This window comes from Melanerpes formicivorus, unplaced genomic scaffold, assembly GCF_026170545.1.
Source record: "Melanerpes formicivorus ecotype bairdi unplaced genomic scaffold, bMelFor1.0.p_v2 SCAF_9, whole genome shotgun sequence".
NCBI lineage: Eukaryota > Metazoa > Chordata > Aves > Piciformes > Picidae > Melanerpes > Melanerpes formicivorus.
Window position 1 is genome coordinate 13,068,420 of NW_027142361.1, and position 24,348 is coordinate 13,092,767.

Here is a 24,348-nt window from a genome sequence, read left to right on the forward strand (position 1 = left end):
TTTTACAGGACAAGCCAATGTTCTCTTATTTGTTCTATTGCTTCCAGGAGTACATTTAATTTTTTATTTTAAGTCAGAGTCACAGGGATTGAAAAGGACCTTTTGAAATAGTCTAACCCAAAGCCCCTGCTCAAAGCAATGCCAACTACAGCAGGCTGCTCAGGGCATTGTCCAGATGAGTTTTGAATACCTCCAAGGATGAAGACCCCACAGCCTGCTCCAGTGGTTGAGTACTTAGATCATAAGAAAGTTCTTTCTTTTGTTTAAATGGAATGACCTAGTGCCCATTACCTCCTGTTCTATCATGGCACCACTCAACTGGCTCCACTGCCTCTTAGAACCATTATCTATTAATACACAACAAGACCCCCACAAGTGTTCTCAAGGCTAAAGACACCCAGAAACAAACAAGCAAGCAAGCAAACAAAACCACAAAAAAAAAAACCTAGGCTGCTGATTCTCTACCAATATCTAAACCTTCCAGGTTCTTGAACATATTAGAAGATGCTCAGCCTGAAGGTTTGCAAAGAAAGTGTCTAAAAGCACCAGGCAGAGGCACTGGAATTTGACCACCCTTACTGTCAGATGTTTAGCATTGCCCCTGCTCTGTTTTTAGCCTGGACTAAACAGATCTCTCCAGTAATTCTCAGTGTGGTTCAGGTTCTGCTCTAAGCTGAGAACTATCTGCAGCAGGTGGTTGTGTTGGCACAGCTACACTGGTCAGGTGGGGGAGAATGCTCAGGATGATAGATGTGGGCACCAGGAGGATTTAATGACTGGTACACAGGGAGCCTAAGGGTCTGTCAGTGCTGTTTAATATCTTCCTCAGTGATACAGACTGGCAAGATTGCAGATTACACCAAGCTGAATAGCACAGCTGACAGACCTGAGGAATGGGATCACCAAGAGGGATCTGAACAAGCTGGAGAAGTGGGACCATGTGAAACTTCTGAGGTTCAAAAACGGCCAAGTGTATTGATGAACAGAAAAGTCTCATTAACAGAAGAACAGAGTTGATAAGAATTTTCTGCTTGTTAGCTGAAATGCAGGGAGGGGGAGAGGGGTTGGCAGACAGCCTTTGGATAGATAAGGAATAGCAGTATTTTTTAGTGATTCACTTCTGTTAGTCTTGGACAAGATGATCTTTTGTATAAGATAAAGGACACCTGCATGATATGTATACTTCTGCTATTTTTAGATAGATAAGCTTTGTATAGATAGGAAGCATCTGGACCTCTGTCATTATAGACAGATAACTTTCTGTATAAAAGTTTGCCCAAAACTCTCTGAAGACACACAGGTCTTTTGAAATGATTCTACCTGTGTCAGGCGCGCCAGAATAGAAGCATAATACAAGAAACTTGCTGAGTCTCTTGTGTGTCATTCTCTAAGTCAATTTGGCGACCGCGGCAGGACGACTCTGTTTGGCTGCAGGACCTGCTGAGGAGCCGGACCTCTCAGGGAGAAATTCTCGAGGAGAGCTCCGCTGCTCATCAGATCGCTGCAGGAACAGACAAGACTGCCAGCAAAGAGAAGGTATGCTTCTATAAAAGGGGTAGCTCCGTAAGTCGCGAGGGGACGCCCTGCGCGGGAGAGAGGCATTTATTGCACCCCTAGGTAAAAGAGCTCTTGGGTTGGGACCAGGGGGGTCCCAAAGGTAACTATAAGCATTGTTTATATTGTGAACATTGTTTGTAGTGTGGGACCAGGGGGGTCCCAAAGGTAACTATAAGCATTGTTTATATATTGTGAACATTGTTTGTAGTGTGGGACCAGGGGGGTCCCAAAGGGAATTATAAGTATCGTTTAAGTGTGCGAGGGGCCAAGAGGGTCCCTAAAGAACATAAAGTACTAGAGGTTTTGAATGTGTGGCTGAGTGTGTGTGGCCAATAACTGTGTGCTAAGGACCGGTCATTATTGTTGTAGTTGTATTTGCATTTGTTTTGTGTTCTGTGTGCTGTAAAAAGAAAATACTGTGTTGTATTGTGTAAAATGGGAGGGAGACAAAGTAGCGAGATCCCAAGACATAGCCCACTTGGTTGTATACTTGCCCACTGGGGGGAAATTGGAGGCCCCCCAGGAGGGTCAACAAATCAAAAGACTCTAATTAAATTTTGTACCCGGTGGTGGCCATTATATAAATTAGATGGTGGAGAGAAATGGCCTGTAAATGGGAGTCTGGAGTATGATACTTTACTGCAATTGATGTTGTTTTTAAGAAGAGAAAAGAAATGGGATGAGACAATATATGCTGATATGTTTTTCTATCTCCGAGAGCATCCGGAGTTTCAAAGGGACTGTGGTGTTAGAGCTCCCTCAGATCCAATGGTTTTGGCCCTTGAAAAAGAAAACAAAGCCAAGAATAAGAGGCAGACACAGTTGAAAAGGTGTTGCTCTGCGTGTAGCATAGGGCAGAGGTGTCTTAAACTTGAGGAAATAAAAGACCTGCCTGAATTTTATCAATCTCCAGGAAAATTGCAAGAGGTAGTGACAGAGAGTTCGGAAAATAATGTAGGAAGTTTTGGGAGTGGCAGCAATTCAGAGAGTGATACTGGAGTCAGTTCCCAGAGCTATGCTCAGGGAAGCCCAGTGGCAAGAAGGACCTGAGGACAGCAAGCAAATGCCCCGGCTTCCCAGGTACTCATTCAAGCCCCCCTGCGACAAGCAGTAGGGCCTGAGGGGGACCCAGTCTGGATTAAGGTGCCTTTTACAAGTCATGATTTGGATAGTTGGAGAGAAAAGGCTAAAAATTATCGTAATGATCCCACAGGGATGGCTACACATTTTCGATTCATGGTTAGGCAGCACAATCCAGACTGGGACGATATCCAGTTATTATTAGAACAAATGACTGAAACAGAGAAACAATTAATTGAAAAACATGGATTGGAGCTTGCAACAGAAAGAATTCAAACCCGGGGAGGGGGGGCAAACATTGGAGATGTATTTCCACTCCAAAATCCGGAATGGAATACGAACAATGCGCTGCAAAGGACTAGATTGGAGGAATACCAGGAGTTTGTAGCCAGGGGAATAGAAAAAGCCATTCCGAAAGCAATTAACTGGTCTGTGTTATACTCAGTCAGACAAGGACCTGGTGAATCACCCTCAGAATTCTTAGATAAGCTGAGGGAAGTCATGAGGAAAAACACCTCTCTTGACCCCAGATCAGAAGTAGGTATACAACAACTGGTATCCCTATTTATTGGCCAATCTGCTAGTGATATCAGAAAGAAGCTGCAAAAGTTGTCACCCCCGCAGGGAAGATATTTAGAGGCACTTTTGGATGTAGCATGGAGAGTATTTTCTAACAGGGAAGAAGAAAGTAGGAGAAAAGAGAAGAGAATGTTGGTAGCAGCGTTGCAGGAAAGTAAGGAGACTAAAGGGACTAATAGAGTGCGGTTGGAAAAGGATCAGTGTGCGATTTGCAGAAAGAAGGGACACTGGAAAAGAGAATGTCCAGAGAGGAACAAGAAAAATAGAATACAGGCACAACTAGAAGAGGATGATTAGGGAGGACCGGAGGAGACTATAAATACCCTAGCAGATCCTCTGGTTATAATGAAGCTAGGGGAACAAGAAAATAAACTGGAATTCCTAGTGGACACAGGAGCAACCTTTTCAGTCTTAAATCAAACACTGCTGCCTCTGGATGAGAGCTATGTTTCTGTGGTAGGGGCTACAGGTCAAACTGAGAAGGCATACTTTTTTAAACCTCTTAAATATAAATATGGTAAAACTTGGGGCTTACATAAATTTTTATATATGCCAAATGCCCCAAAGTCATTGCTGGGGAGGGATTTGTTGGAAGCATTGGGAGCTGAAATTAAATGTAATAAGGGGAAGGTAGAATTCAGAGTAAGGGAGGAACAGTTGATTGAGGTTTTAAGTCTTGCATTAATGAGCCCTCAACAAAAGAAAAACAGAATAAAAGAAAGCATAAAAGATCAAGTATATCCTGGGGTTTGAGACACTGAGTAGCCTGGAAGGGCCAAAAATGCCCTACCTGTGATAATAGATCTTAAGCCTGGAGCTCAACCTGTTAGATTAAAACAATATCCTTTAAGGAAAGAAGATAGGGAAGGAGTTTTGCCTATTGTAGAAAAATTCTTAAAGTATGGGCTGCTAACAGAGTGTGAATCAGCTTACAATACTCCAATTTTACCTGTAAGGAAAGCAGCTGGAGGGTATCGGTTAGTGCAGGACCTAAGGGCTATAAATAAAATAACAAAGGATATCCATCCTGTGGTGGCAAACCCATATACCCTCTTGACTCAATTGAGAACAGAATTAGAATGGTTTACCGTCTTGGATCTAAAAGATGCCTTTTTCTGTTTACCCCTGGCCCCTGAGAGCCAGCCACTGTTTGCCTTTGAATGGGAGAACCCAGGAACTAACCAAAAGTGTCAATTAACTTGGACGGTCTTGCCCCAAGGATTTAAGAACAGCCCTACTGTCTTTGGAAATCAGCTCGCAAAAGAATTAGAGAAGTGGAACAGGCCAGAAGGCAACAGAGTTCTGCTACAGTATGTAGATGACATCCTGCTGGCCACCCAGACCAGAGCAGAATGTGAAAGATGGACTGTGAGTATGCTGAATTTCCTGGGACTTAATGGGTACCGAGTTTCCCCGCAGAAGGCCCAAATAGTACAGCAGCAAGTAATCTACTTGGGATATGAATTAACAGCAGGACAACAAGTGCTGGGCCCTGAAAGAAAGGAGGCCATCTGTTCTATTCCACTTCCAAACACAGTAAAGGCACTCCGAACCTTTTTGGGAATGACAGGGTGGTGCCGGTTGTGGATTTATAATTATGGCCTGCTTGTGAAACCCCTCTATGAATTATTGAAAGAGACTGATAAGGACTTGCAATGGAATGGAGAAGCTGAACAAGCTTTCCGTACCTTAAAGAAGGAATTGATGAGGGCACCAGCACTAGGCCTACCTGATGTCACTAAACCTTTTTTATTGTATTCCCATGAAAGCCAAGGGATAGCACTCGGAGTCCTAGCACAAACCTTAGGACCCTACCGAAGGGCGGTGGCATACCTCTCTAAACAACTGGATGAGGTAAGCAAAGGATGGCCAGGATGCCTGAGGGCTGTGGCAGCAGTTGCAATTAACATTCAAGAGTCTCAAAAGTTCACAATGGGGCAGAAGATCACAGTCCTAGTATCACACACCATCTCTGCTGTTCTAGAAGCCAAGGGAGGACACTGGCTGTCTCCACAACGATTTCTTAAATACCAAGCCATCCTAGTGGAGCAGGATGATGTAGAAATTAAAGTTGCTAACTTTGTCAATCCAGCCTCTTTCCTCCAGGGTGGTGATGGAGAACCAGTTATTCACGATTGTTTGTTAACAATTGAGGCCACTTATTCCAGCAGACCTGACCTGAAGGAAGAACCCCTAGAAAAGGCAGACCATAACTGGTACACCGATGGAAGCAGTTTTGTGATCCAGGGAGAAAGAAAAGCTGGGTATGCTGTAACTACAGGAGAAGAGGTAATCGAGGCAGAAGCCCTACCAAGTAACACCTCCGCTCAAAAGGCAGAGATAATAGCACTCACCAGAGCTCTTGAGCTTTCCCGAGGGAAAAGTGCAAACATATGGACTGACTCCAAGTATGCCTTTGGGGTGGTACATGCCCATGGAGCCATTTGGAAAGAAAGAGGACTGTTAACATCTCAAGGAAAAGGTATTAAACATGCAGAAGAAATACTGAGGCTGCTAGAAGCAGTGCAGAAGCCAAGCAAAGTAGCCATAATGCACTGCAAAGCACACCAAAAAGGGAATACTGGTCAAGAAAGAGGCAACAGACTGGCAGATGAAACAGCTAAAAGGGTGGCCAGGGAGGGGAGGAAGGTGTCAGAGTTTGTTTTGATCCCAGATGGTAAACTGTCAATTGAGCAAAAAGAGCCAGAACCTGTGTATAGCACAGAGGATCAGAAATTAATTAAAGACCTTTTGGGTAATAGGACAGGAAAGGGCTGGGCCAGGACACCGGATGGGAAATTAATCATTCCCACGAACCTTCTCTGGGCTTTTGTTCAGATGGAACACGCAAAGACTCACTGGGGAACAGAAGCCCTGTATCGAAAATTGGTTCGGGAGTGTATAGCACAGAAGTTATACACCACAGTCGAACAGGTAACCCGGCAATGTGAGGTGTGTCTTAAGGCTAACCCCAAAGTAAGAAGAGGAGTTAGACTGGGACAAATTAGCAAAGGAAATTATCCAGGACAACAATGGCAAATTGATTTTACTGAGCTCCCAAGAAAGGGGGGATACAGGTACCTGTTGGTACTCACTGACACCTTCTCTGGTTGGCCAGAAGCATTTCCCTGTCGCACAAACAAAGCATGGGAGGTTACTAAGGCAGTGTTACAAGAGATAATACCTCGTTTTGGGGTACCTGCTGCTATTTCCTCAGACAGGGGACCTCATTTTGTGGCCAAGGTGGTACAACAGGTGAGCAAAATTTTAGGGATTGATTGGCAACTCCACACCCCCTACAATCCACATTCGAGTGGGCAAGTGGAGAAAATGAACCATTTAATCAAAAACCAGATAGTAAAAATTGGACAGGAAGCAAACCTGCCTTGGCCACAAGCATTACCAATTGCCCTGTTGCGAATTCGGACTAAGCAAAGAATAAAGGAAGGGTTGAGCCCATTTGAAATCCTGTTTGGAAGACCTTATGTAGTAGGAACTATGGACCCTTCTGAACCAGGGCAATTTAGAGAGGAAATGTTGAACAAGTATGTTCAGCAAATTTATAAGAACCTGAGCATTGTTAACAAACAGGTGATTGGAACCAATGTGAGAGGGTTAGACAGACCAGTGCATGATGTGGAACCTGGAGATTATGTCTATGTCAGATCTCTTTCAGAGAACCCTCTGGAGCCCAAGTGGACCGGACCATATCAGGTGTTATTGACATCCTTCACAGCCATCAAAATCAAGGAACAAGCTGCTTGGATTCATGTGGTGAAGAGGTTATTAAATTTATGAATATGAAATATGAATTATGAAAAATATTATTTTATTAATTATCAAACTATTAATAACCGATGAATCACCAACTTATATACATGTTCTAGTGCACGTTCGTGAAATACATTCCACAACTGGCTTAGTGTTATGATTATAACGTAATTGAACTATCTATAAACCCTTTCTATATTTATATAACGAAGGGTGCAGTTCCGCCGCTTGGCCACTAGATGGAGACTCGGCGGGACGCGGGCGGCTTCTGGCTATATACAGCAATATTATAATCTTTCTAAGCGTCAGCGCTTACTCTGCTAGACGCGGATACTTTGAACTGAGTGCTAGTGGGTGGAAAGCACGTGGACAATATTCAATTCCCTTCAGACAACAGGGATCGGTCCTGGACAGGGTCGGTCCGTGGGGTCGGCCCTCAGAAGTCGGCTCGCACGGCAGGGCGGGACGACGGTGGCCGGTAGGTGGGCTCGAACGACGGAAGCAGGCGAAGCTACGGGGGTCGGCCCAACCACGGCGGTTCTCGGGGCTGATGCAAACAGCCTCAGGGGGAGAATGCGGCTGCGTTAGGCGGCGAATTCTCTTTACCGAGGTTAAAGGAGCAACAGGACTCTCGTAGTGGTCCCGGGTCCGGTGCAATATAAGCACGAACAATGCCCTGGTTTTCCCTGGAATTCACAGGGCTCAGAGCGGCACCCGTGCGGCTCTGAGAGAGCGGCACTCGGTATTGATCAAGTCCCTTCTCCCCGGCAACTGGGCAGATCTTACCCGCGGGGGTTGGTCCAGTCCTCCGGTGGCACGATGGGCTCTTCCGACCGGCACGACTGGTTGTAGCAATGCTGAGCTCCTCAGGCTCAGCGAAGGTCCTCCCTCTGGGCTTCTTCAACAATGCAGAGGCTTCCAGTATGCGTGCATGTATAACAGAAGCTAACAACAATAAGCTCAATGGCAAAGGCTGCAGCTCGAGAGTTACTCTCTCGAGCAAGCACAGAGACAAAGTAAATGAGGGGGGGGGGCAACGTGTTCACCAACTGGGGTGATACTTATAGATTCCTCGAGGCTGGGCTTGACCAATGGGCACTCTCATAAGCAACTGGCTTCAGCCTATAGAAAGCGTGAAGCTAGAATTATGCCCATACTTGGTGTAGGCACAAGCACTGCATGCGCTGGGTGCGTGCAAGCCTGGCTAATGCCTTGGCTTTTGTCTCCCGCCTAGAGGGAGGGGGAACTTGCCCACATGCTGGGACAAGATTCAGTATCGGGGCATAATGTGCCTTCACCACATTACCACCCCCTTGCCCATGGGCATGTATAAGCCTCGAGTATGGATTACCCTTAACAAGGTTTATCCCATACAGGTTAAACTATATCATACCTGTTTGGTAGAATACATTTTCAAATATAGTGACTTACAATACCTTAGCACTATATGAACAGTATACAACCTTTAAACTATACTCTTAACAGAGCGAGCTGTCTTAGCAGTGTGGAACAAATGTTTGTTCCGAAACCAACATTGGTACTCTCAATTATCTCCCACCACCCCCTTGACTGAGTGATGGGGTTTGATTCCCATATGACACTGAAGCTATCAAAGTGTCTATGGAGTTTGTCAATTTCCCACCCCCTTGATAGGATGGGCTCTGTCACTATGACAGGGCTTCCTCAGTATTGAAATGAGGAATAATCTCTTTCCACTGCTTCTTTTATCAATTTAGTGAGTACCGTTTTTGCTACTTTCTTTCTCATCCTTGGTTCCAAGCCAAATACAACTTCCTCGGGACATTCCATTTTGAGGAGTACCCAACACCATGGATCTAGTGAGTCAGGTGAATCTCGTGAATTAGAGTATTCCCTGTCACTCTGCATGTTTTCATTCCCTCTACTGGGGTTGCAGGAACCTCGTGAGTGTTGTTTTCCAGTGCAGTATTCATGTCTGCCTGGGTTGGTGGAAGAGAATGCTTGAGAGCGTTGTTCTTCCCTTCTCTGGCCGTGCGGTATCGCTTTACGGCTGGCGGTATATACCTTTTGCCGGTGTCCCTCCTTGCTGGGTCTGTGGTCCCTTCTGGAACTCTCCCTTTCGGAGGTCTTTTCCTGGAGCTTTGCTTTCAGGATGCTGCGGGGTTCAGCCTTATTGGCTTCTATAGCAGCTTGGCTTTTCCGCAGTTTGCGGTGATGCTGTGAGCTAGACTCACATCCAGAATCTGAGTCTGATGTGGTGCTCAGTGTGTCTCTGGGATCGCAGTAAGCTCTCTTGCTGGGATGCTGTGCAAGCTGTTGTCGAGTCGGCTTGGCTACCTTATTGCAGGAGCTTCTATTTCCCTGGTTACCTCTTGGTCTGCCATGCTGTGGGAAACTTGGTCCGCTGCTGGCTTTGGGGTCATCTAGTGATGCTAAGTTGAATCTCACCTTCTTCTTGGGGATTCGTTGCTGATTGAAGCTGGTGGCTTCATTGTCATCATCCGGTGATGTGGAGCCTGGCTTGGCTTGCTGCACCGGTGCTGTAGCTGCTGACCTGTCTGGTGTGGGTGAGCTAACATTGCTCATGCGCTGATGCTGAGCAGCTGCTGAATCAAAATCAGCTAGCTTCTGCCTGTCAGCTGGAACAGACAGAATAGGAGAGCCTGGCTCTCGTGTGTCATGTGCCCTGGCTACTTCATAGGTAGCATGTGATTGCCATTGAGACTTGAAAACAGACATGGTCTCTTTTATGTGCAGCTCAAATAAATCATGAAGTCTCTGGCTTTGTGCCTCTGACTTCGCCAGTTCCCTTTCCAATTGGGAAACCTTTTTGTCAAAGAATTTAATTTCCTCCTGCATCTGTATAATACAAGATGCCATCAGGACAGCGTGTTCGCTGCTGGGTTCGCTTAGCTTTGCGAAAATGCCATCTATATTTTTACAATTTAATTTTGCCCATTCCAAGTCTGGGGCTGTAATTTTGTATCCCAAGTTATGGAAATATTTCACAGCTGTGCACCCTGCTCGCTGCGCCATATTGTGGTGAAGAGGTTATTAAATTTATGAATATGAAATATGAATTATGAAAAATATTATTTTATTAATTATCAAACTATTAATAACCGATGAATCACCAACTTATATACATGTTCTAGTGCACGTTCGTGAAATACATTCCACAACTGGCTTAGTGTTATGATTATAACGTAATTGAACTATCTATAAACCCTTTCTATATTTATATAACGAAGGGTGCAGTTCCGCCGCTTGGCCACTAGATGGAGACTCGGCGGGACGCGGGCGGCTTCTGGCTATATACAGCAATATTATAATCTTTCTAAGCGTCAGCGCTTACTCTGCTAGACGCGGATACTTTGAACTGAGTGCTAGTGGGTGGAAAGCACGTGGACAATATTCAATTCCCTTCAGACAACAGGGATCGGTCCTGGACAGGGTCGGTCCGTGGGGTCGGCCCTCAGAAGTCGGCTCGCACGGCAGGGCGGGACGACGGTGGCCGGTAGGTGGGCTCGAACGACGGAAGCAGGCGAAGCTACGGGGGTCGGCCCAACCACGGCGGTTCTCGGGGCTGATGCAAACAGCCTCAGGGGGAGAATGCGGCTGCGTTAGGCGGCGAATTCTCTTTACCGAGGTTAAAGGAGCAACAGGACTCTCGTAGTGGTCCCGGGTCCGGTGCAATATAAGCACGAACAATGCCCTGGTTTTCCCTGGAATTCACAGGGCTCAGAGCGGCACCCGTGCGGCTCTGAGAGAGCGGCACTCGGTATTGATCAAGTCCCTTCTCCCCGGCAACTGGGCAGATCTTACCCGCGGGGGTTGGTCCAGTCCTCCGGTGGCACGATGGGCTCTTCCGACCGGCACGACTGGTTGTAGCAATGCTGAGCTCCTCAGGCTCAGCGAAGGTCCTCCCTCTGGGCTTCTTCAACAATGCAGAGGCTTCCAGTATGCGTGCATGTATAACAGAAGCTAACAACAATAAGCTCAATGGCAAAGGCTGCAGCTCGAGAGTTACTCTCTCGAGCAAGCACAGAGACAAAGTAAATGAGGGGGGGGGGGCAACGTGTTCACCAACTGGGGTGATACTTATAGATTCCTCGAGGCTGGGCTTGACCAATGGGCACTCTCATAAGCAACTGGCTTCAGCCTATAGAAAGCGTGAAGCTAGAATTATGCCCATACTTGGTGTAGGCACAAGCACTGCATGCGCTGGGTGCGTGCAAGCCTGGCTAATGCCTTGGCTTTTGTCTCCCGCCTAGAGGGAGGGGGAACTTGCCCACATGCTGGGACAAGATTCAGTATCGGGGCATAATGTGCCTTCACCACAATTCACCACACCAGAGTCAAGAAGACTTCAGCAAAAGAATGGAAACTTGAATCCCAGGGACCCCTGAAGCTCAAGTTGTATCGATAATTGTGATTTGTTTGTTGGTTGATACTATTGAGGGATGGGAAGGAAATAGGTACTGAAATGTTAGTCAAGAATTGGCTTTGTAAACTAATCTCCCTAACTGTTGGATAATACTACTGTTAGTTTTGATTAAGATAATGATGTGTACTGGAAAGAGTGGTGTAGAATCCTACCAGAAGTATAAAAATTATAAACTCAGGCATGAGCTGGAAACAGGACATTATTTTAAGAAAATATAGTATAGGAATATACTGTTGGCTGTAAGAAAGGGGGGAATTGATGAACAGAAAAGTCTCATTAACAGAAGAACAGAGTTGATAAGAATTTTCTGCTTGTTAGCTGAAATGCAGGGAGGGGGAGAGGGGTTGGCAGACAGCCTTTGGATAGACAAGGAATAGCAGTATTTTTTAGTGATTCACTTCTGTTAGTCTTGGACAAGATGATGTTTTGTATAAGATAAAGGACACCTGCATGATATGTATACTTCTGCTATTTTTAGATAGATAAGCTTTGTATAGATAGGAAGCATCTGGACCTCTGTCATTATAGACATAACTTTTTGTATAAAAGCTTGCCCAAAACTCTCTGAAGACACACAGGTCTTTTGAAATGATTCTACCTGTGTCAGGCACGCCAGAATAGAAGCATAATACAAGAAACTTACTGAGTCTCTTGTGTCATTCTCTAAGTCAGCATGGTCCTGCACCTGGGTTGGGGCAACCCCCAGTATCAATCCAGGCTGGAGGATGAAGGGATGGAGAGTAGCCCCGTGGAGAAGGACTTAGGGGTGCTGGTGGGTGAAAAGCTGGACAGGAACTGGCTACATGCACTCACAGCACAGATGCAAACCCAAAGCAATGTGGCCAGCAGGTCAAGCAAAGGGATTCTGCCCCTCTGCTCCACTCTGGCCTGACTGCACTTATAGTGCTGTGTCCAGGTCAGGAGAGACATGGACCTGTTATAGCAAGTCCAGAGGAGGCCATAACAATGATCCAAGAGCTGGAACCCTTCTGCTGTGAGAACAGGCTGACAGAGTTGGAGTTGTTCAGCCCAGAGAAGAGACAACTCCAGGGAGACCTCCTTGTGGCCTCTCATTACTTAAAGGGGCCTACAGGAAAGCTGTGGACAGAGTTTTTAGCAGGGCCTGTTGTGACAGGACAAGGGGTGATGCTTTCAAATTAAAAAGGGATTGAGATTAGATATAAGGAAGATGTTCATCACCATGACAGTGATGAGACACTGGCCCAGGTTGCCCAGAGAGGTGGTAGATGAGCCACCAATGTGCCCTATCCCTTGAACCATTCCAGGTCACATTGGACAGGACTCTGAGAAACCTGCTCTAGTTGAAGATTTCCCTGCTGAATGAAGGGGTTTGGACTAGATGACCTTTAAAGGTGCCTTCTCACCCAAAGCACTCTGTGACTCAGTGATTCTATGATACACTCAGCTGTTGAGAAGTAGCACATCAGTCACTTATGATGCAGGCTCAGGAGGAGATGTGTCTAAACTCTTCCATATTTAAAAGTCTATCAGAGTCACCTGAGAGAGCACTGAGCCTGATGGAAATACAATAGAGGTACATGTATAAGTGCTTTTGCACTTGTCCAGAGAATATCTGACACCTGTTCTAGATATATTTGCCCTTGCATTGATCAGATGACACAGCTCCTGCCCCACATTCTCCAGCAGACAAGCATCCTGGGAAGCAGCAGGCTACATCCTCCCTACCACTGCCCAGCTGCAGGCAGCAGTACAACGTGCAGTGGTGGGCAAGAGGCAGTCCAGGGTTAGGCTTTATTTTTAAAAAATCCAATAGTAGGTTTAATATTAAAAAATGGCAGCTACCCAGGACAGAGACTTTACAGCCTTCAGGCAAAATCTTGATTAGAAAAGAGAAAGCAGCCTGAAGAAAGCACAAAGAGATGCTTTGAGTAGCCAGGACATAAGGAAATTCATCAGAGTACTTTCATCTTAAATAAACCTGAGGCATTCTCAAAGCTTTTGTGTTCATCTTTGAAAGCACTGAGTTTTATAAGCTGACACTCATGTGTGGGTACAAGCTATCCCTAAAGGTTGCACCTCAAAACAATGCAAGAAGGAACCAACAGCTACAGACCAGTCAGCTTAAACCCAGTTCTTGGAAAAGAAACCCAGAGTAAACTCACTTGCCAGTGCTTAGAACAGGTTAAAGAGTCATCTAAATGAAGGTTTTAAGATCAAATCACACCAAAGCAAACTGTTGCAGTTTGAGCTGGGTGCCCCCCTGCAATGTTTATTTCCTGTGTCCAGAAGTCCAGCCCAGAGGGGTGGACACAGGAAATTATGTAGTATTTCATACCACAATTCTTTGCACCACTATAAGATCCAGTGCGGAGTCTAGCACTGTCTCTTTTCTTCCTCCTCCGTCAGCCGGTAACTGGGGGAGATGCCTCCTGGCTTTGGGCCTGGCTAGGCCCAAGGCCACGGGGGGATGGGCAGTCTCAGATCTGGCCAGCTGAGACTAGCCTAGCAATGGGAGGGGGAAGAAGGAGCCCTGGGGGTCTTAGGTGTACCCTCAGGTGGGGATGGGATCTCTCTGGGTCTGTTTTGGGATCTTTCTTTGTCACTGCGGTTTTGGCTTTCTGTAAAAGTTCACTGCTTTCTATTTAAACTTTCCATCACTTTTGCAATCCATTTGTCTGAGTGTTAATTGTTGCCAGTGGCGGGGAAGGGGGCTTCCTCAACCCAGCACACAAACCATTTTCCTTCCACAGTAAAAAATCAAATCCTGTGTATAGGAAACTATGAACACAGCAGATGCTTTTGAGGTGTTTTACAGTTAGTACCATCCAATATTTCCATGAATATCATGGATGATAACAGTTCTTATCAGCTCCTTTGCTCACAGGATCTGTAGCCTTAATCTTTTTGTGATTGCTCATTGATCAATAATCCCCCAAGTTCCTTCACAACTCAGTCCTGAGATGCAACCATTTTCTCTGTGACAGGCAAGGATCTTGCTGTAGCTTGAATAAAAATACAATGTCATCATGAAAGTACTTACAAAAGACACCTAGATTTAAAAAACTTTGTCTCTGCCTTTCTGAAGTCTAGAGGATTGCAGTCTGTCCTGTAGAGCAGGTAGTTTAATGAACTATGGTTCATCCCCTCCATCACATCTCTTGCCACATCTGAAGTCCTGAGTCCAGTTCTGGACACCCTAGTTCAAGAGGGACAGAGAACTACTGGAGAGTGTCCTGCAGAGACTACAAAGATGCTGAGGGGACTGGAGCATCACTCTGAGGAGGAAGAGCTGAGAGACCTGAGGCTGTTTAGCCTAGAGAAGAGCAGACTGAGAGGGAATCTTCTCAATGCTTACCAATATTTAAAGGGCAGGTGTGACCGTTTGAGGCTGTCCCCTTAAGAAAGGGAATAAGAGTTGATCTGCTGGAGGGTAGAGAGGCTCTGCAGAGGGACCTCGACAGGCTGGACAGATGGGCAGAATCTAACGGCATGAGATTTAACACATCCAAGCGCCGGGTTCTGCACATTGGCCACAACAACCCCATGCAGTGCTACAGGCTGGGGTCAGAGTGGCTGGAGAGCAGCCAGGCAGAGAGGGACCTGGGGGTGCTGGTTGATGGTAGGCTGAACATGAGCCTGCAGTGTGCCCAGGCAGCCAAGAGGGCCAATGGCATCCTGGCCTGCATCAAGAACAGTGTGGCCAGCAGGAGCAGGGAGGTCATTCTGCCCCTGTATACTGCACCGGTTAGGCCGCACCTCGAGTACTGTGTCCAGTTCTGGGCCCCTGAGTTTAGGAAGGATGTTGACTTGCTGGAAAGAGTCCAGAGAAGAGCAACAAAGTTGGTGAGGGGTTTGGAACACAAGCCCTATGAGGAGAGGCTGAGGGAGCTGGGGTTGCTCAGCCTGGAGAAGAGGAGACTCAGGGGTGACCTTATCACTCTCTACAACTACCTGAAGGGAGGTTGGATGCTAGGAAGAAGTTCTATACAGAAAGAGTGATTGCGCTATGGAATGGGTTGCCCGGGGAGGTGGTGGAGTCGCCGTCACTGAAGGTGTTCAGAAGGAGACTTGATGGGGTGCTTGGTGCCATGGGTTAGCTGTTTGGGTGGGTTGGATTGGTTGATGGGTTGGACACGATGATCTTGAAGGTCTCTTCCAACCTGGTTTGGTTTATTCTAATGGTAGTCGGATGTTTGTAAACTAAAAAGAAGGATCTAAACTAATTTCATTGGTAGATTGGGAGGAAGCACCTTCTGAACTGGGAGTGCAGCAGAGTTTCCTGGGAATTCCTGCACTTTTGCAGTCAGTTCTGTCTTTCTTCCCCTCCTTCGGCAGCAGCAGCTCGCTGTTTCTGGGCTTTCGGCCAGGGCTTGACCTTGAAACTGATAAACTGCAAGGCCTGTATTAACTGCTTTCCAATTAACACATAACTGCTTCTAACTTTTTCCTCTTTTCTCTCTTTTCTAACCCTCTCAGGGGAAAGGGGGAGAGAAGGGGGAGCAGAGGTGGGGAACCCCCCCAGCAGAGGGGGGAACTCTCATTTCTGTGCTACTTTATTGTATATCTTTGTATATATTGTAAATTCTGTAAATGCCCCCTGCATATCCTGCATTGCTTTTATAAATATACAGCACCCATTGCTTTGCTAATTCAGCTGTGAGGTTTTTTTTCCTTTCCCTTCAATTTCTCCTTCCCTTTACTTTACAGGGGGGAGGGAGGAGGCTTTTTGGCCTTACCCTTCCAACCCTACGACATTTTTCTTCTTGGCTTACCCAACGTGCGGCAGATAAATAGTTTAATTTATTGCTTTATTGATTTAGTGCTTTCTAGCTGAATTAGCAAACATGAAGGTGTTGTGGTTTGTAGAGTGATTATTCTTTTCAATTTTTGGGGCTCTGGTTTACAGATATTGTTTGGGTTTGATTTTGGATTACCTGGGTAAATATTTGGTACGGACAATTAATCTGTGGGTTATGTATAGAGTTAGATTATGGTATGGAAAATGTATTGATTTATTATGGCCAGCGAGATACAGAAATCTTACCTCCACCACTCTCCCAATTGAGATAAAGGGTTTTAAGATTCCGCTGGAGGAGAGAGTAACTTTGGGTAATGCCTGGGATCCAAAGGTGATTTATTTGGTGTCTGTGATTCTGCTGCTGGTGATAATCAACGTGTATCTCCTGATTTCTTTGCGGCGAGAGAGAAAGGTGTCCAGGGCATGCTTTGTTATTAAAAATAGGTCAAAAAGAAAACGCCGTGGCTCTGGATCAGTCCCACAGTCATCTAGCAATGAGGAGTGTGGAGAATCTCTGTCCGTTAAAAAGAGAGCTAAGAAGTTAATTGGAAAGGCTGCTCTAAATGACTTTCCTGCTGATTCTGGCAAGCAGCCAAGGGCAACGGCTGGTATCAACATGGCGCCTACTCCTTCTCCTCCTTCTTCTTCTCCATCAGCCATTAACGGAACAACGTCATTTCCGCCCACTCTCTCGGTGGAACCGGAAGCCACTGCCCCAGCAGCTGATTTATCTCAGGACCTGTCAGCTTCTATTAAGGTGGCTGTAAATTCAAACACAGCTCCAGTTAAGGTGGCTGTTTTAAAGACTAGAAGCAAAGCCTTTGACACTGTCCCGCACCACATCCTGGTCTCCAAACTGGTGACACATGGGTTTGATGGGTGGACCACTAGATGGATAAGGAACTGGCTTGATGGCCGCACCCAAAGAGTGGCTGTCAATGGGTCCGTGTCCCAGTGGAGGCCAGTGACAAGCGGAGTCCCTCAGGGATCAGTCCTGGGACCTGTCTTGTTCAACATCTTTGTGGGTGACATGGACAGTGGCATTGAGTGCACCCTCAGCAAGTTTGCTGATGACACCAAGCTGTGTGGTGCAGCAGACACGCTGGAGGGAAGGGAGGCCATCCAGAGGGACCTTGACAGGCTGGAGAGGTGGGCACAAGCCAACCTCATGAAGTTCAATAAGAGCAAGTGCAGGGTCCTGCATCTGGGTCGAGGCAATCCCAGGCACAAATACAGGCTGGGCAGGGACTGGCTGGAAAGCAGCCCTGAGGAGAGAGACTTGGGGGTGCTGGTGGACAAGAAGCTCAACATGAGCTCTCAGTGTGCACTTGCAGCCCACAAAGCCAATCAGATCCTGGGCTGCACCAGGAGAAGTGTGGCTAGCAGGTCAAGGGAGGAGATCCTCCCCCTCTACTCAGCCCTGGTGAGACCCCACCTGGAGTACTGTGTCCAGTTCGGGAGCCCCTATTACAAGAGGGATGTGGAGGTGCTGGAGCGTGTCCAGAGAAGGGTTACAAGGAGGATCAGAGGGCTGGAGCACCTCTGCTATGAGGATAGACTGAAGGAGTTGGGGCTGTTCAGTCTGCAGAAGAGAAGGCTCCGAGGTGACCTAATTGCGGCCTTCCAGTATCTGAAGGGGGCCTACAGGAAGGCTGGGGAAGGACTTCTCAGGATCTCAGGTAGTGATAGGACTAGGGGGAATGCAATGAAGCTGGAGGTGGGGAGATTCAGGCTAGATGTGAGGAGGAGGTTCTTCACCATGAGAGTGGTGAAACCCTGGAATGGGTTGTCCAGGGAGGTGGTCGAGGCCCCGTCCCTGGAGGTGTTTAAGAGCAGGCTGGATGAGGCTCTGGCCAGCCTGATCTAGTGTGGGGTGTCCCTGCCCATGGCAGGGGGGTTGGAACTAGATGATCCTTGTGGTCCCTTCCAACCCTGAATGATACTATGATACTATGAAGTGGAAAGACCAAAGATGATGGGGAAGAAGAGCAGGAGACTGATCCTGGTGTGGGGCCCTCCACTCTAAGAAATCCTGCTGAGGAGGAAGAGAAGATTTGTTTTAAAGATCTAGCTAACCTAGTGAGAGCAAAGCAGGATAGAGATGAAGCTAGGAAAGGAGCTGGCAAAGGTGGTTCTCAGCTTAAAGAGATCCTTGAGAAAATGGCAGGAGGATTATTAGGACAAGTTGAGGGGGAGGAGCTACAAGATGACATAACTGACTGTTCGTCTCCGAGGGAGGAGCTAAGAAATGTCCGTAAAGATTACACCAGGGCAGATAAGGAGCCAGTTCTAGCTTGGCTTAGTAGGTGTTATGATACAGGTGCTCCAGCTCTAACAGTTGGAGACAAGTCAGCAGCTCAGTTAGGAACTCTCTCGAGGGATAATGGAATATCTAGGCAGGATTCTCAGTAAGGTTAATCTGTGGATACGCCTTTTAATGGCGGATGCCCTGAGATACCCTTCCCGAGATGATCTCCCATGGAATCCTAAACCCTGGACTACTATAGATGAGGGAATTAAGCGCTTGAGAGAATTTGCTGTTAGAGAGATACTCTATGGTGAACATGAAACTCTGAATCCTGATGACATTCCTGTGGGTATTGGTCTTGCTAAAAAGATCATCAAACTTGCTCCTTCTAATTATGCAAACATTCTGGCAAGCAGAATTGTGTCAAGAAATTATGGTGGAGCTTCTCCTACGGTAGGCCAATTCAGTGATCAAATGAGACAATTGGAGGATAGCATGACACGTTTCTTGGGTTTCAGCCATTGAAACTCTGTCTGGAAAAATTGAGAGTCGCATGAAGGATCTGAAAGATTCCATATACCAATTGGCACAGAAGGATAATTTCAATTCTTCCTCCAGGTGGATACAAGTTTCATCTGTGGGGAATACACGTCCTCCAAGGAGGTCATTCCAAAACAGATCAAATCAAAACAGGCCACCGAGGCAATCACATAGAACTATTTGGATAACTCTGCGTGATCAGTTTGGTGAGAACATGAACCGCTGGGATGGCCAACCAACTTCTAAACTTTTCAGGAGACTGAGAGAACTGCAAAGTGGCAGAACCCGAGGTAGCAATACCAGAAGGGTAGCTGTTACTTCCACAGTTCCCCAGAACAACTCTAGTAGCTCCAACAGTGGCTCCGGCTATAGCATGCAAAGCTATAACACTGCACACTGTGCGCAATGCACATGTGGGCATGTTCCCCATAACTAGGGGTGCCCTGCCTCCCGCCAGGGGGAGGACAGGGATAACAGAGACAATAGAATCTATTGGGATGTGTACATCCAGTGTCCTGGCACTTCACCATTTCGGAATTACAAGGCCTTGGTTGACACAGTGCCCCCTTAAGAAAGGGAATATGGTGGACGGAGGTTGGTAAACGGAAGGAATAGTCTAAACTAATTTCATTGGACGAGTGGGAGGAAGCACCTTCAGAACTGGGAGTGAACTGAGCATTTTCAGGACTTTTCTGTCAGTCTTGCTTCCGCCTTTGCATGGTGCAGCAGCTCTGCAGCTAACTCTGTGCTGGGCTTTCTGCCAAGGCCCCGGCCTTGAAAACAAGATACCAGGCCTGTATATTAACTCTTTTCCAATTAACACAAAACTGCTTTTAACTTCTTTCTTTCGCTCTCTCTCTCTTCTAACCTAATCTGGGGAAGGGGGGGAAAGAGGGGAAAGCGGAGGTGGGGGACCCCTCTGCCGAGGGGGGATTACTCTCATTTCTGTGTTGCTCTGTTGTATATCTTTGTATATATTGTAGATATTGTAAATTTGTAAATATTCCCCTGCAAATCCTACATTTGCTTTGTAAATATAGCTTCACTGCTTTGCTAATTCAGCTTGCGAGTTTTTTTTTCCTTTCCCTTCAATTTTTTTTCCCTTTTACTTTAGAAGGGGGAAGGGAGGAGGCTTCTTGGCCTTGCCCTTCCACCCACCACACATTTTTTTTTATTGGCGTACCCAACGTGCGGCAGATAATTAGTTTAATTTTTTATTTGATTGATTTGGTGTTTTCCAGCTGAATTAGCAAACATGAAGGTATTGTGGTTTGTGGAGCGATTATTCTTTTCAATTTTTGGGGCTCTGGTTTACAGATATTGTTTGGGTTTGATTTTGGATTACCTGGGTAAATATTTGGTGCGGACAATTTATATGTGGGTTATGTATAGAATTAAATTATGGTATGGAAAATGTATTAATATCTTATGGCCAGTGAGATACAGGAATGTTACCTCCACCACTCTCCCAATTGAGATAAAGGGTTTTAAGATTCCGCCTGAGGAGACAGTAACTTTAGGTGATGCCTGGGATCCAAAGGTGATTTATTTGATGTGTATAATCCTGCTTTCAGTGATAATTAACGTGTATCTGCTGGTCTCTTTGCGGCGAGAGAGAAAGGTGTCCAGGGCGTGTTTTGTTATTAAAACTAGATCAAAAAGAAAACGCCGTGGCTCTCGATCAGTCCCAGAGTCATCTAGTGACGAGGACTGTGGAGAACCCGTGTCAGTTAAAAAGAAGGCTAAAAAGTTAATTGGTAAGGCAGCTCTAAATGACTTTGCTGATTCTGGCAAGCAGCCAAGGGCATCGGCTGGTATCAACATGGCGCCTACTCCTTCTCCTTCTTCTTCTTCTCCGTCGGCCATTAATGGAGCAACGTCACTTCCACCCACTCCCTCAGTGGGACCGGAAGTCACTGCCCCAGCAGCTGATTTATCTCAGGACCTGTCAGCTTCCATTAAGGTGGCTGTAAATTCAAACACAGCTCCAGTCAAGATGGCTCCTTTAAAGACTAGAAGTGGAAAGGCCCAAGATGGAGAAGAAGAGGTGGAGACTGATCCTGGTGAGGGGCCCTCTACTCTAAAAGATCCTGCTCAGGAGGAAGAGAAGGTTTGTTTTAAAGATCTAGCTAACCTAGTGAGATCAAAGCAGGATAGAGATGAAGCTAGGAAAGCAGCTGGCAAAGGTGGTTCTCAGCTTAAAGAGATCCTTAGGAGAATGACAGCAGGATTTTATGGGCAAAGAATTCAGGGAGATGAAGATCAAGATGATATTACAGACTGTTCGTCACCACGGGAGGAATTGAGAAATGTCCGTAAAGATTTCACCAGTGCAGGTAAGGAGCCAGTTCTAGCTTGGCTTAGTAGGTGTTATGATACAGGTGCTTCAGCTCTAACAGTTGGAGACAAATCAGCAGCTCAGTTAGGAACTCTCTCAAGGGACAATGGAATAGATAGACATCTAGGCGAAGCTCTCGGTAAGGTTAATCTGTGGATACGCCTTTTAATAGCGGTTGCCCTGAGATACCCTTCCCGAGATGATCTTCCCTGGAATCCTAAACCCTGGACTACCATAGATGAGGGAATTAAGCGCTTGAGAGAATTTGCTGTTAGAGAGATACTCTATGGTGAACATGAAACTCTGAATCCTGATGACATTCCTGTGGGTATTAGTCTAGCTAAAAAGATCATTAAACTTGCTCCTTCCAATTATGCAAACATTCTGGCAAGCAGAATTGTGTCAAGAAGTTATGGTGGAGCTTCTCCTACGGTTGGCCAATTCAGTGATCAAATGAGACAATTGGAGGATAGCATGACACGTGGTTCTTTGGTTTCGGCCATTGAAAATTTGTCTGGAAAAATTGAGAATTGCATGAGAGAGTTAAAAGATGAATTTAGAAATTCCATATCCCAATTGGCACAAAGGGATAATTTCAATTCTTCCTCCAGGTGGGTACAAGTCTCATCTGTGAGGAATACACGTCCTCCAAGGAGGTCATTCCAAAACAGGTCATTCCAAAACAGATCATTCCAAAACAGACCACCAAGACAATCACGTAGAACTATTTGGATAACTCTGCGTGATCAGTTCGGTGAGAACATGAACCGCTGGGATGGCCAACCAACTTCTAATCTTTTCAGGAGACTGAGGGAATTGCAAAGTGGCAGAACCCAAGGTAGCAATACCAGAAGGGTAGCTGTTACTTCCACAGTTCCGCAGAACGACTCTTATGGCTCCAACAGTGGCTCCAGTTATAACATGCAAAGTTATAACCCTGCAAACTATGTGCAATGCACATGTGCGCATGTTCCCCATAACTAGGGGTGCCCTGCCTCCCGCCAGGGGGAGGAGAGGGATAACAGAGATAACAGAATCTATTGGGATGTGTACATCCAGTGGCCTGGCACTTCACAATTTCGGAAGTACAGGGCCTTGGTTGACACAGGAGCTCAGTGCACCATAATACCATCAAATTATCAGGGATCAGAGTCTATAACTATTCTGGGAGTCACTGGTGGATCTCAAGAGTTAAGTAAGGTAGAGGTTAATATAAGTTTAACGGGTAAACAATGGAGGAAGCATACAGTTGTGACCGGACCTGATGCACCTTGTATTTTGGGAATTGATTTTCTGAGAGAAGGGCGTTTCAAAGACCCTAGAGGTTACAAATGGGCTTTTGGAGTAGCTTCTATAGAAATTGATGGACAAAAATTGAAGCTGTCTGCCAGACCTGAGCTTTCTGATGAATCTGCAGTTGTGGGACAACATAAGATACAGGACATTAAATTGCCGATTGCTTCTCAGACTGTGCATCACAGACAATACAGAACCAACCGTGACTCTTTGTTGCCCATTCAGAATCTGATTCGTCAGTTGGAAAGTCAGAAAGTTGTCAGCAAAACTCATTCACCTTTCAACAGTCCAGTGTGGCCTGTGCGGAAGCAGAATGGAGACTGGCGTCTGACGGTCGACTACCGAGCCCTAAATGAAGTAACTCCACCTATGAGTGCAGCAGTACCAGACATGATGGAGCTACAGTATGAGCTGGAATCCAAAGAGGCCAAATGGTATGCTACCATAGACACTGCTAATGCATTTTTCTCTATTCCCATAGCAGAGGAATGCAGGCCTCAGTTTGCTTTCACCTGGAGAGGAATCCAGTACACTTTCAACAGATTGCCAATGGGCTGGATCCACAGCTCAAGCATCTGTCATGCAGTGATCCACGATGCTCTGGAGAAAGGCGGTGCTCCAGAACACATCCAGTTCATCGATGATATCATCGTCTGGGGTAAAACTGCTGAGGAGGTCTTCGAGAAAGGTAACAAAATCATTGACATTCTTCTGAATGCAGGTTTTGCCATCAAGCGAGACAAGGTGAAAGGACCTACCACAGAAATTCAGTTTCTGGGTGTGCGGTGGCAGGATGGATGCCGACACATTCCAGTGGATGTGGTAAATAGAGTCTCCACCATGGCAAGTCCCACAAACAAGCAAGAGACCCTACGTTTCTTGGGGATAGTGGGATTTTGGAGACTGCACATCCCTGGATACAGTCAGATTGTGAAACCTCTGTATGATGTGACTCGAAAGAGAAACCATTTCCACTGGGGACCTGAACAACAAGCAGCCTTTGACCAGATAAAGCAAGAGGTAGTTCAAGCAATGGGTCTGGGACCAGTCCGAGATGGTCGAGACATTAAGAACATTTTGTACACAGCTGCAAGTGACAGTGGTCCAGCCTGGTGCTTGTGGCAAAAAGCTCCAGGTGAGACACGTGGACCTCTTGCTTTCTGGAGTCGAGGTTACAGAGGTTCAGAGGCTAACTATACTCCAACAGAGAAAGAAATCTTAGCTGCCTATGAAGGAGTAAAAGCATCTTCTGAAGTAATTGGAACTGAATCACAACTTCTTCTAGCTCCCAGATTACCAGTTTTGAATTGGATATTCAAAGGCAAAGGCTCCACACCACATCATGCTACAGACTCAACATGGTCTAAGTGGATGGCTCTGATAACACAGAGAGCTCGAATGGGAAATCTTGAAAGGCATGGTCTAGTGGAGGTGATCTCAAGTTGGCCTGAAGGTACCAACTGCGCTAAACCTCCAGAGGAGAAAGTAACTCGTGCTGAGGAAGCTCCTCCTTACAATGACCTTTCTGATGATGAAAAGAAATATGCTTTGTTCACAGACGGTTCCTGTCGTCTTTTTGGAAACAAGAGAAGGTGGAAGTCTGCAGTGTGGAGTCCAACACGCCGAGTTGCAGAGGCAAAAGATGGAGAAGGAGAATCCAGTCAGTTCGCAGAGGTAAAAGCTGTCCAGCTAGCTCTCGACGTAGCTGAACGTGAGAGATGGCCAAAGCTTTA

General features: G+C 46.3%; 1 protein-coding gene across 6 annotated transcripts in view; it reads right to left on the reverse strand.

Annotated features, from left to right (window-relative positions):
* Positions 1-24,348, reverse strand: part of DTNB (dystrobrevin beta) — a 505,091-nt gene that overhangs the window by 135,371 nt on the left and 345,372 nt on the right. The gene's annotated exons all lie outside the window — the stretch shown is intronic.